Here is a 15,429-nt window from a genome sequence, read left to right as displayed (position 1 = left end):
TAGCCTCAACAAAATAGTGGAGCAAAACAAATGGCATCAGAGGAACCTTGCTGAGTTTAGGCTTCTTTATGATGCTAGAACCATTTCAAGGAGGCAATACGATATCAACACGCAAGCGAAGCTGAATCTCTTGTGTAATATTGTGGCAATCTTGAACCCCGGATACCTAACATTTATGCAAGGAATGGAGGAGTTAAGCACGAGACAAGAGGAAATTCTGGCTAAGCATAAGGAGGATGAAAGAACTTACATGAGAAGGCTAGGATTTTGGAAGCCCAAAGACACAAAGGCACAAGAGGGATCCTCCAAGAAGGATGATGATGACTCCTCCTCCTCTAAGAAGAAAGACAAGGGAAAAGGGCCAATGAACAGAAGTTGCTCAAGGTTGTTGAGTCCCATGGTTGACAATTTAAAACTTTGAATTTCTGTTTGCTAATAGTTGCAATGTTAGGATAGTTTATGTTTAAGTTCTTTATGTTTTGAAGTCTTTTATGAGTCCTTTATGATTTATGCTTTAATTTGAGAAAAGAAAATGTTATTCAAGTCATACTAGCATCAATAAAAGAATAGTTTATTTCCATAAGAGTCTATGGTGAGTTGTTACAAAAACAAGAGTAAAAGAGACTAAGACCAAGTGAGACCATTCAAAATTAAGAGATAAGGAACTAAGTATAGGACCCTGGATGAAATTGAAAGAAAATAAGTCATGGTAAGCAACTAGACTTAGAGGGTATGACAAGTAGAGGCTAAGGATGTCCCTTGAATATCCATAGAACCAAGAAGTAGTAAGCAACAAAGACCCAAGGCTCTGAGCATCAACTACTAGGATGGAAGGAAGCACTAAATAGCTCAAAAGAATTAGAAATCCTAATAGATGCTTGTGGTGAAGATGTGTCAAGAAAAGAGACTTAGGCAAGTAAATTCTTAGGGGTGTTTCAATGCCTAGTACCCTAAAGCCAACTGATTTGGGAGTGCTAATTGAAAGCCTAATTAAAGGGTCATCTTGAGACAAAATATTTAGAGTCATGGTCAATGGAAAAGGAGAACTGAAAATGAAAGAACAATCAAAGAAAAAGAAACAATACTTGTTACTTCAAGGTGACAATCAATAGAAAGGGAGCCTAAGGCAAATACTTGGAAAAATCCTCAAGAGTCTAGGAGTTCATTATGACATCAAATCAATAAGATTCATGCATGAGTTAACACTTAGTCCTATCTTTTGTAGTGAATGCATCTCTCTAAGGTCAAGTTTCAATCTAATTAAAAATTACTCACATTGATTTGCTTGGGACAAGCAAACCTTAAGTTTGGTGTTGTGATGACTTGCATCATTTACCCTTTTTTCTTATCTAAAAAGGACCATAAAAGAGCATAATCTTATTTGATCATTGCAATTCATGAACTAATTGATGAATATTATGGTACATTGCTTTGAAACGGGTTTGTGCTGAATTTCAGGTGAAAAGAGCAACAAAAAGGGAAGAAAACAACAAAATAAAGCTAGGCGTGTGAAACTGGCGTGTCACTTAGAACAAACGCCATGAAAGTATATGGGCATGGCACGCCAGGAGCTGGGCGTGACACGCCAGTTGTATTTTCCAGAAAGGATCCTCAAAGCTTTTACATGGGCGTGGCACGCCAGGAGCCAGGCGTGGCACGCCAGTAATGATTTCCAGAAAGGAATGTTTGGGTTTTAACAAGGGCGTGGCACGCTACCTGCTGGGCGTGGCATGCCAGTATCATTTTCCAGAGAGCAATATTGAAGGCCACAAAAAGGGGCGTGGCACGCCAGTTCATCAATCCAGAAAGGGACAACCACTTGGGCGTGCCACTTGGTATTGAAGGTGTGGCATGCTAGCTCTAGTCATCACTTGGGCGTGCCACTTGAGCATCAAGGCGTGGCATGCCAGTTCAAGTTTCCAGAGAAGAGGTTGAAGACCCAAACACTTGGACATGCCACTTGGTGTCGAAGGCGTGGCACGCCAACTCTAATCCAACACTTGGGCGTGCCACTTGAGGACCTAGGCGTGGAACGCCAAGCTTGAAGGGACACACCAATATGGGCGTGCCACTTGCACATCAGGGCGTGGCACGCCAGTACAACTTTTCAGAGGAGGAGATGGACAGCCAAACACATGGGCATGCCACTTGGTGTCGAAGGCGTGGCACGCCAACTACCATTCTCACTTGGGCATGCCACTTGAGCTTCAAGGCGTGGCATGCCAAGACAAAGAGGCCATGGGCGTGCCACTTGAGTTTTGGGCGTGGCACGCCAACAAAGAAACCAAGCACATAAAAGGGGCATGGCACGGTAAACCCTGGGCGTGCCACGCTAGTTCAACTCTCCAGAGAAGGAACCAAGCACACATGATGGGAGTGGCACGCCAGACCCTGGGCGTGCCACGCTAGTTCAACTCTCCAGAGAGGAGAAGAAGAAGAAAAAGGCCTGGGCGTGCCACTTGGGCTCGAAGGCGTGGCACGCCAGGCTAACCAAGGTTTAGAAAGACCCTGTGCGTCCCACTTGGGCTCGAAGGCGTGGCACGCCAGGCTAACCAACGTTTAAAAAAAACCTGGGCGTGCCACTTGGGCTCGAAGGCGTGGCACGCCAGGGAATTTAATGCATGGAGCGTGCCACTTGGGGAGCTGGGCGTGGCATGCCAAGCCAAAATCAGTGGCTAGGCGTGGCACACCACTCAAGTGCCTGTCACACGCCAAGCCTAGAGAGTCACGTTTTTGGAGTTTCTCTTTCGCTCCAGTTGTAATTTTCTTTTCTCTTTTGTATTTTTCTTAATTCTAGTGCTAGGAGTAGTATAAATAACCCCTGAAAGTACTGAGAAGGGGACTAATTCACCCATTGATTAAAATTGCTCAAATCTACCAATCTCTGTGGATACGATCCCACTCCTAGTGGGTTATTACTTGATGATATTTTTGGTACGCTTGCCAAAGAACGAATTCATTTTATATGGGGAGTGAAGTCCGGCCATCAAGAGTGCAAGGCCATAACTATAGAGGTTGAGGCCGAATTGGAGGAGAATGGGAAGGCATTGAACGCCAGCAAAGAAGCCTTCACTGGGCGTTCAACACCCACAATGGCAGCAAGCCTGGCGTTAAACGCCAGTGAGGAAGTCCTCACTGGGCGTTTAATGCCCATCCTAGCAGAAAAGCTAGCGTTCAACGCCAGCCAGGGAACACTGGCTGGGCGTTCAACTCCCAAACAGGAAGGCTTTCTGACATTGAACGCCAGTGAGGAACCCCTCACTGGGTGTTCAACGCCCAACCAAGCAGCCATACTGGCACTGAACGCCAGCAAGGACATCCCTGCTGGGCGTTCAACGCCCAGAATGCTAGAGGGACTGACGTTTAACGCCAGTCAGGGTGGACAGCAAGGGCGTTCAATGCCCAATAAGCTGACAGAGCTGGCGTTGAACGCCAGTCACAGCACACCCTTTGGGTGCCTGAATCACACTCAAGAACCTTCTAGCCCAGAACCAAAGGAAACCATAAAGACAATTGAGGTTCCTTTGAATGCACTTCTGCAGTGCATAAGTTCTGATGACTACTCATCCTCGAGTGAGGATGAAGACACTAAGGAAGAGCAAGTTGCTCATTTCCTAGGAGCTCTAATGAAGCTAAATACCAAGTTATTTGGTACAAAGCCTCTGGAGGAAGAACCTCCACTGCTCACCAAAGAACTCCATACTTTGGTTCAGCAAGAGCTACCTCAGAAGCTTCCAGACCCTGGACGCTTTCTGATTCCTTGCACCATAAGCACTATGACTTTTGAAAAGGCTCTATGTGACCTAGGGTCAAGTATCAACCTCATGCCACTCTCGGTAATGGAGAAGCTAGGAATCCTTGAGGTACAAGCTGCACACGTCTCTTTAGAGATGGCAGACAAGACCATGAAGAAGCCATATGGCTTAGTTGAGGATGTCTTGATTAAAGTTGAAAATTGCTACATCCCTGCAAAATTCATTGTCTTGGACATAGGAGAGGATGAAGATGACTGTGTCATCCTTGGAAGACCTTTCCTAGCCACAGCTAATGCTATCATTGATGTAGCTAAGGGAGAACTAACCCTAAAGTTAGGGGAGGATCACATCTTATTCAAGATTCCTCATCCTAATTCTCCCTTTAAAAGAGAGATAACAGTGCAACACCTAGTATGCCAACCCTCTCTTTCTGTGCAGAGCTCTGCAGAGCCCCCAGACATCAATTCTAAGTTTGGTGTTGGGCAGCCCTCAAAAAGCTCTAAGCACAAAGGTACTAAAAAGAAAGTACCTAAAGGCTGGAGGGACAAGAAAGTCCCAACTGAAGGCCTCTCACCTGGCATGAGTTGTCTTCACTAAGAATCTAGTCCTACCACATACAGTGAGCCGCGTGCTATCTCTAGAGCATGCAGAGCTCATTCATGAGAGGATAGGCAGAAAATTCACTGTAAGGGGTGAAAATCTGAGCCCTTACTCACCTCATTAAGGAGCTGAAGGTTAAGCTAGTGACTTTAAAAGAGCGTTTGTTGGGAGGCAACCCAACTTTACTCAACCATTTATTTTATTTTCATTTTGTTTTTCTTTCAGTCTTAGAGTCATGATCATGTGCATCAGTCAAGAGACAGAATTCACAGTAGTGAAAATAGAACACTCTGAAAAGAGTGTTAAAGTTGAACGCCAGTGAGGAAGCCCTCTGGGCGTTCAACGCCCCAAGAGGAAAGCATTGCTGGCGTTGAACGCCAGCCAGGGAGTAGCCCCTGGGCATTCAAACGCCAGTGCAGAGAAGCAAGGAATCTAGAATTCCCTAGCCTCTCAGGAACTGTGGGTCCCACAGAATCTTTTACCTATACCACCCATCCCCACCTACTTTCACACTTCCCATACACACTTCCCCAAACACCTTAGCCCAATCACATCCATACCATTTCCCCAAACCATCATAACTTCAAAAATCAAATTTTCCACGCAAACACCCTATGGCCAAAACCAAGCCCTACCCACTCCTATAAATACCTCTCTCCATTCCCCTTCATACACACACCTCTCATACCTTCTCTACCCCATAAGGCCGAGACCTCTCTCTCCCTCTCCCTCTCTCTATTTTCTTCTTCTTCTCCGTTCATCTATTTTTGCTCGAGGATGAGCAAAATTTTAAGTTTGGTCTTGAAAAATCATAGCTTTTTTCTTTCCATTACCCTTCATGGCACCCAAGGTTGGAGACTCCTCTAAGAAGAGGTAAGGAAAGGTAGTAGCCAATCCTTCCAAATCTTAGGAGATGGAGAGATTCATCACCAAAGCTCATCAAGACCATTTCTATGAAGTAGTGGCTGAGAAGAAAGTGATCCCTGAGGTCCCTTTCATGCTAAAGAAAAATGAGTATCCGAAAATCCAAAGAGAGATCCAGAGAAGAGGTTGGGAAGTCGTAACCAATCCCATCTAAGAGGTTAGGATTCTCATGGTGTAAGAGTTCTATGCTAATGCATAGGTTACCAAAAATCATGACACTAGTGTGAACTCAAATCCAAGGAATTGGATCACCATGGTCCGAGGAAGAATCTTAGATTTCAACCTGGAAAGTGTGAGGTTGGCGTTCAACTTGCCTCTATTGCAAGGAGACCTTCATCCTTACACTAGGAGAGTCAACCATGATCAGAGATTGGATCAAGTGCTCTCAGATATCTGTGTAGAAGGCGCACAGTGAAAAAGGAATTCCCAAGGCAAGCCCATTCAGTTAAGAAGGGTTGACCTAAAGCCCATAGCTAGAGGATGGTTGGAGTTTACCCAAAGATCCATCATCCCTACTAGCAACCGGTCAGAAGTGACTGTTGACAGAGCCATCATAATTCATTGCATCATGATTGGAACTGAGGAGGAAGTTCATGAGGTGATTCCTCAAGAACTATACAAGGTAGCTGAGAAACCTCACACCAATGCAAGATAAGCATTCCCACACCTCATCTGTCACTTATGCAATTCAAGTGGAATTGTCATAAATGGAGATATCTCCATTGGGGAGGATAAGCCCATCACTAAGAAGCGAATGGAGCAAACTAGAAAGCACACACAAGATCCAGTGCATCCGCCTCAGTATGAGATCCCTGAGATGCCTCAAGGGATGTATTTTCCTTCCCAAAGCTATTGGGATCAATGGCAAACTTCTCTTGGAGAATTGAGCACTAACATGGAGCAATTGAGGATGAAGCATCAAGGACATGCCACCACCCTTAATGAAATCAGAGAAGATTAAAGAGCCATAAGGGAAGACCAAAGGGCTATGAGGGAAGAGCAACAAAGGCAAAGGGATGACATCGAAGAGATCAAGCAGCACATTGGATCCTCAAGGAGGAGTACCAGACGCCACCATTAAAGGTGGACTCGTTCTCTTTTTATTCATTTCCTTTATTTTTCTGTTTTCTATCTGTTTTCTTGTCCTAGTTGCATGATCATTTGCATTTGATGTCTTTAAGTTATAAAATGTTCCATATATCTCTCACCTTTCTTAAATAAATTTTTTTATCTGAAAAGAACTGAGAGATGCATGAATTTCAAGTTTAAAATAAGAATAGTTTAATTAGTTTGATGTGGTGTCATTTGCTTTTATTTTCTGAATGTATGATTAAACAGTGCATGTTTGAAGTTGAAATTTATGAATGTTGGCTCTTGAAAGAATAAGAAAAAAGGAAAAATATTATTGATAATCTGAAAAATCTGAAAATTGATTCTTGAAGCAAGAAAAAACAGCAAAAAGCAAAAGAAAAAGTATGTTGCAAAAGAAAAAAATTATATGCATGCAAGAAATAAAAAATGGCGAAAAAGAAAAAGAAAAAAATAAAAAGAAAAATCCATTACTACCCAAAAATGTAGGAAAATGAGGGCAGATTGAAAAAGCCAGTAACCCTTTAAACCAAAATGCAAGGGTAAAAGGGCCCAAGACTTTGAGCATCAATGGATAGGAGGGCCCACAGGAATAAAATCATGGCCTAAGTGGCTAAACCAAGCTGTCCCTAACCATGTGCTTGTGGCGTGAAAGTCTCAAGTGAAAAGCTTGAGACTGAGCGGTTAAAGTCGTGGTCCAAAGCAAAAAGAGTGTGCGTAAGAACTCTGGACACCTCTATCTGGAGACTCTAGCAAAGCTGAGTCACAATCTGAAAAGGTTCTCCCAGGTAAAGTGTCTGTGGCATGAATGTATCCGGTGGTAATACTAGAAAACAGAGTGCTTAGGATCACAGCCAAGACTCTAAAAAGATGTGTTCAAGAATCAAAATAAGCTTAACTAAGAGAGTCAATAATATCATCTGGATTTTAAGTTCCTAAGGATGCCAACATCTCTGGGTTTCAATGGATAGTGAGATGCCAAAACTATTCAAAAACAAAAAGCTACTAAGTCCCACTCATCTAATTTTAACTAAGCTTCATTTGAAACTTAAAAATTTATTGCATCTTAATTTTCTTTTATCCTACTATGTTTTTAGTTTCTTGGGGACAAGCAATAGTTTAAGTTTGGTGTTGTGATGAGCGGATATTTTATACACTTTTTGACATCATTTTCATATAGTTTTTAGTAGTTTTTGTTTAGTTTTTATTGAGTTTTTATAGGTTTTAGTGTTAAATTCACATTTTTAGATTTTACTATGAGCTTTTGTGTTTTTGGGCAATTTCAAGTATTTTCTGGCTGCAATTGAGGAGTTGGAGCAAAAGTCTGATTCAGAGACAGAGAAAGCACTGCAGATGCTATTTGGATCTGACCTTCCTGCATTTGGAAGAGCTTTTTTGGAGCTACAAAAGTCCAAATGGAGCGCGCTCAACGGCTTTGAAAATCTGAATTCCAGAGCTTTCCAGAAATATATAATAATAGTCTATACTTTGCTTCGGATTAGAATGCCCAAAACTGGCGTCCAACGCCAGCTTCCTGCCGTCCAGCTCCCAAAGAGCAGAGACCAATGTACAAATGCCCAAAAAGGACCCCTTAGCTGGTGTTCCACACCCAAGAGACCTCATAGCACGTGGATCTCATCAAAGCTCAGCCCAAACACTCACCAAATAGGCTCCAGAAGTGGATTTTAGCACTAAATAGATTGTTTTACCCTTACTAGTCATTTGTTTAGTATTTAAGGAATTTTATCTATGTAATTCAGACAATCTTTGATTTATGAGAGACCTTATTCAATTCCTTTGAGCATCATACATGTTTTACCATTGTTTTTACTTTAGTATGAGTTTCTAAACCTCCTAGGTTGAGGGGAGGAGCCCTGCTAAGTCCTATGAATTAATAAAAGTATTACTGTTTCTTCTTCGATCTGTGTTTGATCTATCTCTAAGATGTATGTCCGATCTTCATCGTAGTGAATAGGATGATCTAACCAATTAGCTCTGTTCATCACATTAAGATGAACGTGCCTGACAAACACCCGCGTCTACTTGGGTTCGTGTGAATACTTGGCTAAAAAGCACGAGCCAACAGCTATGTTTATATATCTCTCAAACGGTTAATCCATGATTTCAATGTGGACTTCTCGAGACACCAAATCAGCCAATTTTCGGGGAGATTAGGGTCTCCGTGGTATAGGCAAGAATCCAAAGAAGCAGCATTCTCTGATCCGGAAGATTCGACCTTGTATGTGGCCTTTTGGGTAGGATTTCCAAGAGAATGACTTGCTAAGAGCTTCACCCTTTGTCAGATTGAATGACCACGAGTAATGGCGTTTGACCTGTAGCAGAGGAGATCAATGACCACGGACAATGGCTTTGATCACTTACAGCCTGCCATAGAGGAAGATCATTCACAAGCAAGGAAGACAGTAATACCAGAGTTCATTCAGAAAGACAAAGCAACTCCAACTCTCAACTCTATTCCTATTAAATATCTTTATTAGTTATATGTTTTCATAGTTTCATGATACTTTATCCAACTCCTTCTGATTCCACCTAACTAAGACCTGCAAGACAACCATTGCTTGCTTCAAGCCACAATCCTCGTGGGATCGACCCTAACTCGCTCAGGTATTACTTGGATGACCCAGTGCACTTACTGGTATTACTGTTGTACAAACAGTATGGGGTTTACGTACACACGCACCAGCAGCAGCAGTGATGACGTCAGAAGTTAGGCAACAGCGCAGTGGCTTCGTCGACGACGCAGACCTTCGGCAGTGACCAGGGACGTGGCAACAACACACAGCAACAACTCGTCTTCCTCGCGTGACACATCCCTCTCCTTGATGGTGATGCGGGTGACAGTTGCAGCAGGACGCGGCGGCGAGCTGGGCATGACGGGGTGCGGTGGCGGCACAGCTCCCTCCCTTCTTCTCCCTTTTTCTCTGTTCTCTCTTTTCCTTTTCTTCCTTTCCTTTGTTTTTTTTTTCGTGTGTGTGTGTAACAAAGGGGATGGGGGTGTGGCTAGGGTTTAAGGAAAAGTGTGTGTGTTGTGTTAGTGTTAAGTTAGGGTAAAAATTAGGTATAAAGAAAGTTTGGTAATTTTAATAAAATATAAAAAATCCTCATTATTTTTCAATCACTAAAGCTTTAAATCAATAATAAGAAAATACCCAATTTAATATAAAAATTTTTGAAAATATATTCTCGAATAAATAAAATAAATCATAAATAATTTATTATTTAATTTTTCAAAAATATAGGGTCTTACATGGTCCATTTAAACAATGACTAGATTGTAAACATTAGGTGATGCCATATCAAAAAAAATTTAATGATGAATGGTTTAATACTCTCCAGTTCAGCAATTGCATTGAAAATTTGGATAAATTCAATTAAATGAAGGATCATAAATGATTCACAAAATTAAGATGTTGAACAATACATCAAACAGACCAATTTTCTCTCTGGTAAATCTAAAATAAGTTGTATGGTTTATTGTTTCTGTTGATGTAGGTACCTAAAAACTGACTTTATCTTTGATTTTCTTGGATGTATGCCTTGGGATATCATATTCAAGGCTATACTTCTTTCCCCAACCCAAATTTCACTTAGTTAGCTACACCAGGAAAAGACAGGTCCCTAAACTATGCCTTAATGCTTGAAACTGATAAAGATGAAAGGCCTCACACGTTTATTTGGTTAAATAGTTTATCTCCTAATAGTAATATTATAATTTCATAGACTAATTAATTTTAGCATATCAATTTCTACAAAATTTGAGGGCCAAAGTGTAACACAACAAACAAATTTGCATACATTAAAACAAAGAAACAGAGAATAAAAAGGAGTACTTTCTTGTGTTATGGTGAAGGTTGAGCGTCAATGAGGGTTACGAGAGACAGCGACAGGTGCCGATGAGGGGGGAGCCTTGGAGGGAGAAGAGACGATTGAAGGAGAGGCAGCAATGGGATAGGAGTGAAAGAGTTTGCCGCACCGAGGTAGGGTTTATGAGAGAGAATGAGCACCGAAGAAGGCCTTGCGAGCAAGAGTGCGTGCCAATAGAGGGCGCGCCGATGGAGGCAGCACCGATGGAGGGTTGTGAGAGAGGGTTAAAGGGAGGTTGAGCAACGAGGATTGGAGGGAGCGCTGGCGCATTCGGGTTGAATGAAGAAGGTTGTGATAAGCTCTGTGAACAAGAAGGTTGTGATAATGAGCTCTAGGTTTTTTCTCTTCCCAGTGATGAAGAAGGTTCATGGTGGTTGAATGAATGAAGAGGTTTTTTCTGAGTTGAAGGAAGAGTGAATATAGATTATTTTTCTTTGAGGTTTTTTTAAGGTTTTTCTTTAGTGACAAAACATTAAAAGTGTATTGGAGAAAAAATTGGTGGAAAATCTAAATTTTTCGTGGGAACTTTGTTACTGTGCTTTTTTAGGGTTCCCAAATAATTAGAGGATATGGGCATGCTTGAAAAACGGTATTGATGAGCGGATAATTTATACGCTTTTTGGCATTGTTTTTAGTATGTTTGTAGTAGGATCTAGTTACTTTTAGGGACGTTTTCATTAGTTTTTATGTTAAATTCACATTTCTGGACTTTACTATGAGTTTGTGTATTTTTCTGTGATTTCAGGTATTTTCTGACTGAAATTGAGGGACTTGAGCAAAAATCAGATTCAGAGGTTAAAGAAGGACTGCTGATGCTGTTGGATTCTGACCTCCCTACACTCAAAGTGGATTTTCTGGAGCTACAGAACTCGAAATGGCGCGCTTCTAATTGCGTTGGAAAGTAGACATCCAGGGCTTTCCAGAAATATATAATAGTTCATACTTTGGCCAAGAATAGACGACGCAAACTGGCGTTCGACGCCAGCTCTCTGCCCAATTCTGGCGTCCAGCGCCAGAAAAGGATCCAAAACCAGAGTTGAACGCCCAAACTGGCACAAATGCTGGCGTTCAACTCCAAGAAGGACCTCTACACGTGCAACACTCAAGCTCAGCCCAAGAACACACCAAGCCGGAAGTGGATTTATGCATCAATTACTTCCTTCTGTAAACCCTAGTAGCTAGTTTATTATAAATAGGACCTTTTACTATTGTATTAGACATCTTTGGTCTCAGTTTTAATCCATTGTTCATCTTAGGAGACTATTGATCACGTTTTGAGGGCTGGCTTCTCGGCCATGCCTGGACCTTTCACTTATGTATTTCCAACGGTAGAGTTTCTGCACTCCATAGATTAAGGTGTGGAGCTCTGCTGTTCCTCAAAGATTAATGCAAAGTACTATTGTTTTCTATTCAATTCATATTATTTTGCTTCTAAGATATTCATTCGCACTTCAACCTGAATGTGATGAACGTGACAATCATCATCATTCCCTATGAACGCGTGCTTGACAACCACTTCCGTTCTACATTAGATTGAATGAGTATCTCTTAGATCTCTTAATCGGAATCTTCGTGGTGTAAGCTAGAATGATGGCGGCATTCAAGAGAATCTGGAAAGTCTACCTTGCTTCATACCAACAATCTCCGTGGGATTCGACCCTTACTCACGTAAGGTATTACTTGGACGACCCAGTGCACTTGCTGGTTAGTTGTGCGAAGTTGTGAACCATGGTATTGGCATCATGTTTTTGGCGCCATTACCAGGGAAAGAAAGAGCGATGAATTTTACATAATCAAAGTGTAAAAAAATCTAGCCACGTTTCAAAAGCATGCCTATTTTTCTCTATGGCCAGGATTTGGTAAGTGTAATATCTAAAATGTGGCTAAATCACTAATCAATTGTCACCCTCATAAAGGGTGACCATCGACCCCTTTCAGCCACACTTTTGAAGCATGGCAAGAAAAAAGCGTGACAACAGGGCATTTTTCTTGTACTGATAGCTGACATAGTTAACAGCTGGAGCCTCAGGAGGTTTCCTATCTAGAGATTCTGTTAAATAGAGGTTAGTGTGGGATGGAAGTGACTGGTATGTTTTACATTTACAGGTTTAATTAGTTTTATAGTATAACATGCATATATAGTGAAAAAATATTTGCTTAATGATAGTTAGGACCCTCTAAGATTGGGGATAGAGAGGATTAGTTTGGTTTTCAAGAACCACTATAGGTGGTTCATACCCAAATTTAGTATGGCTCCAAATGCCATCTTCAATCTTTGGTGGTAACTTTTTAAGGTAATTAAGTATTTTTTTTAGACTTCAAATTATAAACTTATATTGATAATCTGATTCACTTGTGTTTGGTATTGTATCACCACTTTGAATTTGTCCACAGGGTGGAGCAGAAGATGTACAATGCCTAGCGGGTAAGGGCCGCCACGCACCTCCAGTAGATGCTAGCAGATATTCGCAGCAACGATGCTCCTACAAATTGGATCTCGGATGATATACTTGCCTAGCTAAAAGAGTACTAAAACACAAAGGATTACTAAGGGATCTAGGCTAAGGCCCGAGCCAGTCAATAATTTAAGACCGATGGATCCATGCACACCGGATGGTCCACCACCTACAGGGAGATCGAGAAGAAGATGGTTCTTATCATTTAAAGTTTTAATTGTTTATTTAACTTGTTTATTTTATTATTAATAAAGTTGAAACTAATATAATGACTTCTTGAAATTCTAAACCCTACGAATAGGAAATCGAATTGGGTCACAAACCTCGTCAGAGCGAGGTCTTTTAGAGGACGAACACAAGGAAGGAAGACCGTACGAAGTGGGTTGAGAAGTAGTCTAAAGACGCTTCTGTCAGTTCAGCAAACCCAAATATATCTCAATAAATTATATTCGTTTGTTTATTTAACTCTATGTTTATCAATTTTATTCGATTTCAAATTGAGTTTGATATTGGCTAGTAAGGACCCATGAAGAGCATGCGACTCAGATCGTACAAGGGGCCCTGAGCGCCCCCATACCTAAGGATGAGATATGGAGGCAAACAGTCGGCAGCCACAGGCGGGAGATGGTTTTCAACATGGGACATCAATCCACCACGATTACTCCACGATTCTCTGATATTGAGTTTACTGCCAGCGGAGTTGTGGATATCAGGGAGCAAGTTACCCTACCCAATAGGGAGTTGTAATAGGACATGGAGCGAGAGTTACAGTGACATCGGACAAGATACTAGAGCTAGAGGAACGGTACCAGCAAGAGCGGGACGCATGGAAGCAAGCTCATTAGAGATAGGGGGATCAAGAGCCTCTAGGAGATCATCCTCCACTAACAATCCAATTTAGACCAGTGGAAGAATACAGTTACAAACATGTACTCTTTCAAGCGAGAGAAGTTGGAGAGCAACTTGTACAACAATGCAACAGCTATGCTACCTTTTCTGCTGCCTAGACATTCTCTAGCATCATCTGGTTCTTTGCTACCAATGCCACCAACCTCATTAGGTGTTTATATATAGTGTATTTGTATTTTTATTTTTGATAATATTTTTGTATTTTTCTTATTTTGATGTATCTTAATTTCAAACCGACAACGATTAATATTGGATTAATATTTTATTATTTTTTTCTAATGACATTATTATCGACAACCGTCGATACATTAAAAATAAATATTTTCCACGCTTTATTTTACTAATACCGTCGATAATATTAAATTAATATTACCAATAACTATTGATTGTTGGTAATATTGATCGGAATTTACTAATTATAATTTCTCCGACAATCTTTTACTGACGATTAGATTGTCGGTGAAATATCCGATTCTTGTAGATCCTAATATATGCTTATAGTAACATTTTTTAATTATATATAATTGTTTTCTATTGAAGGCAACTAAAGATTGTGTTGTAATGACATTGAAAAAATCGGAGAAAATTCATGGATGGGCAAGCACGATGCACGTTTACATATTATGTTTAATGTTTCCTTTTTGTAATTAATGAGATTGGAAAATGATAATAATATGCTATGTTGATTCTTCTAAATTTTTAATTTGTCCTACTTAAATATTGTTTTTAAACGAAAAATAGTTAGTAGTGTAATGTAATTTTAATATTTATATATGCGCTTTTTAAAAAAATAATATTATTAAATTTGTAAAAGTTTAAAACTTTCATAGCACAACAAATTATTTGTAAATTGAAAATTTTTTTGTGAGAATTTTAAAATGTGGCAAACATTGACAAAAAAACTGCCACAAAATGGCAGCATAACCTCCCTTCCCCAAAGGAATTAAAAATGTCACTAAATGGAATAGTAGTGATAGTGAAAAATCATCACAAAAGAAAATTCTTAGCATCTCAAATTTTAGAGATTTTTAGAACCGCTAAAATTCATTTTGTAAAAATTTAAACCACTACAGATAAAAAAGAAAACGCCAAAAAAACGAAAACCTTGTAGTGATGGTTAAGATTTTAATCAATTCGCTTATTAATATAATTTTAACAAATTTAATTTGTCGTTAACCCAAATGTACATAAAATCAGCCAGGAAAGACGTGCTTTGTTACAGTGAAATGGATTTTGATGCCCCGACAAACATGTATAACGACTAACGAGATAACACATGCATATGGTATTGGTGTGCTAACTGCTATATACCCACCAGATTGGAGAATATATGGAACTTTGTGTATATAAAGTATAAAACACATTGAGGTTAATTTTGTTAAGTCAAGGTATTAAAGTTCGATTCTTATTACTTTAAAAAAAAGAAAATCTTTGTAAAAATTTGTGCAAATGCAAAAAAGAAGTTCTTGCATAAGAAAAATTTTAGAGATATAATAGTTTATGTAATAATTTTCTATTAGTGATATAATTATTCATGTGTTTTTGTCTATCTACTTAAATTTTAAAAAAAATAATTTCATAATATAATATGAAAATTTTCATGACCTAAAATTTCGAACCTTGTTAATCATATAAAAAAAATTTTAGCATAAACAAAAGCAAATATTCAAACAAATTAAAAAAAAAGTGGCCTTCTAATAAGAGGAAACATATTAAAGATATATATAATCATCTATACACCTTTTTCTATTAACTTAAATTTTGGGAGAAGTAATATTAATATTATAGCACCTTCTTCTATACACGTCTTG

Source organism: Arachis ipaensis, chromosome B05 (assembly GCF_000816755.2).
Source record: "Arachis ipaensis cultivar K30076 chromosome B05, Araip1.1, whole genome shotgun sequence".
In the NCBI taxonomy this organism is placed as follows: Eukaryota; Viridiplantae; Streptophyta; class Magnoliopsida; order Fabales; family Fabaceae; genus Arachis; species Arachis ipaensis.
The sequence above is the reverse complement of the archived record's forward strand: the minus strand, read 5'-3'. Positions refer to the sequence as shown.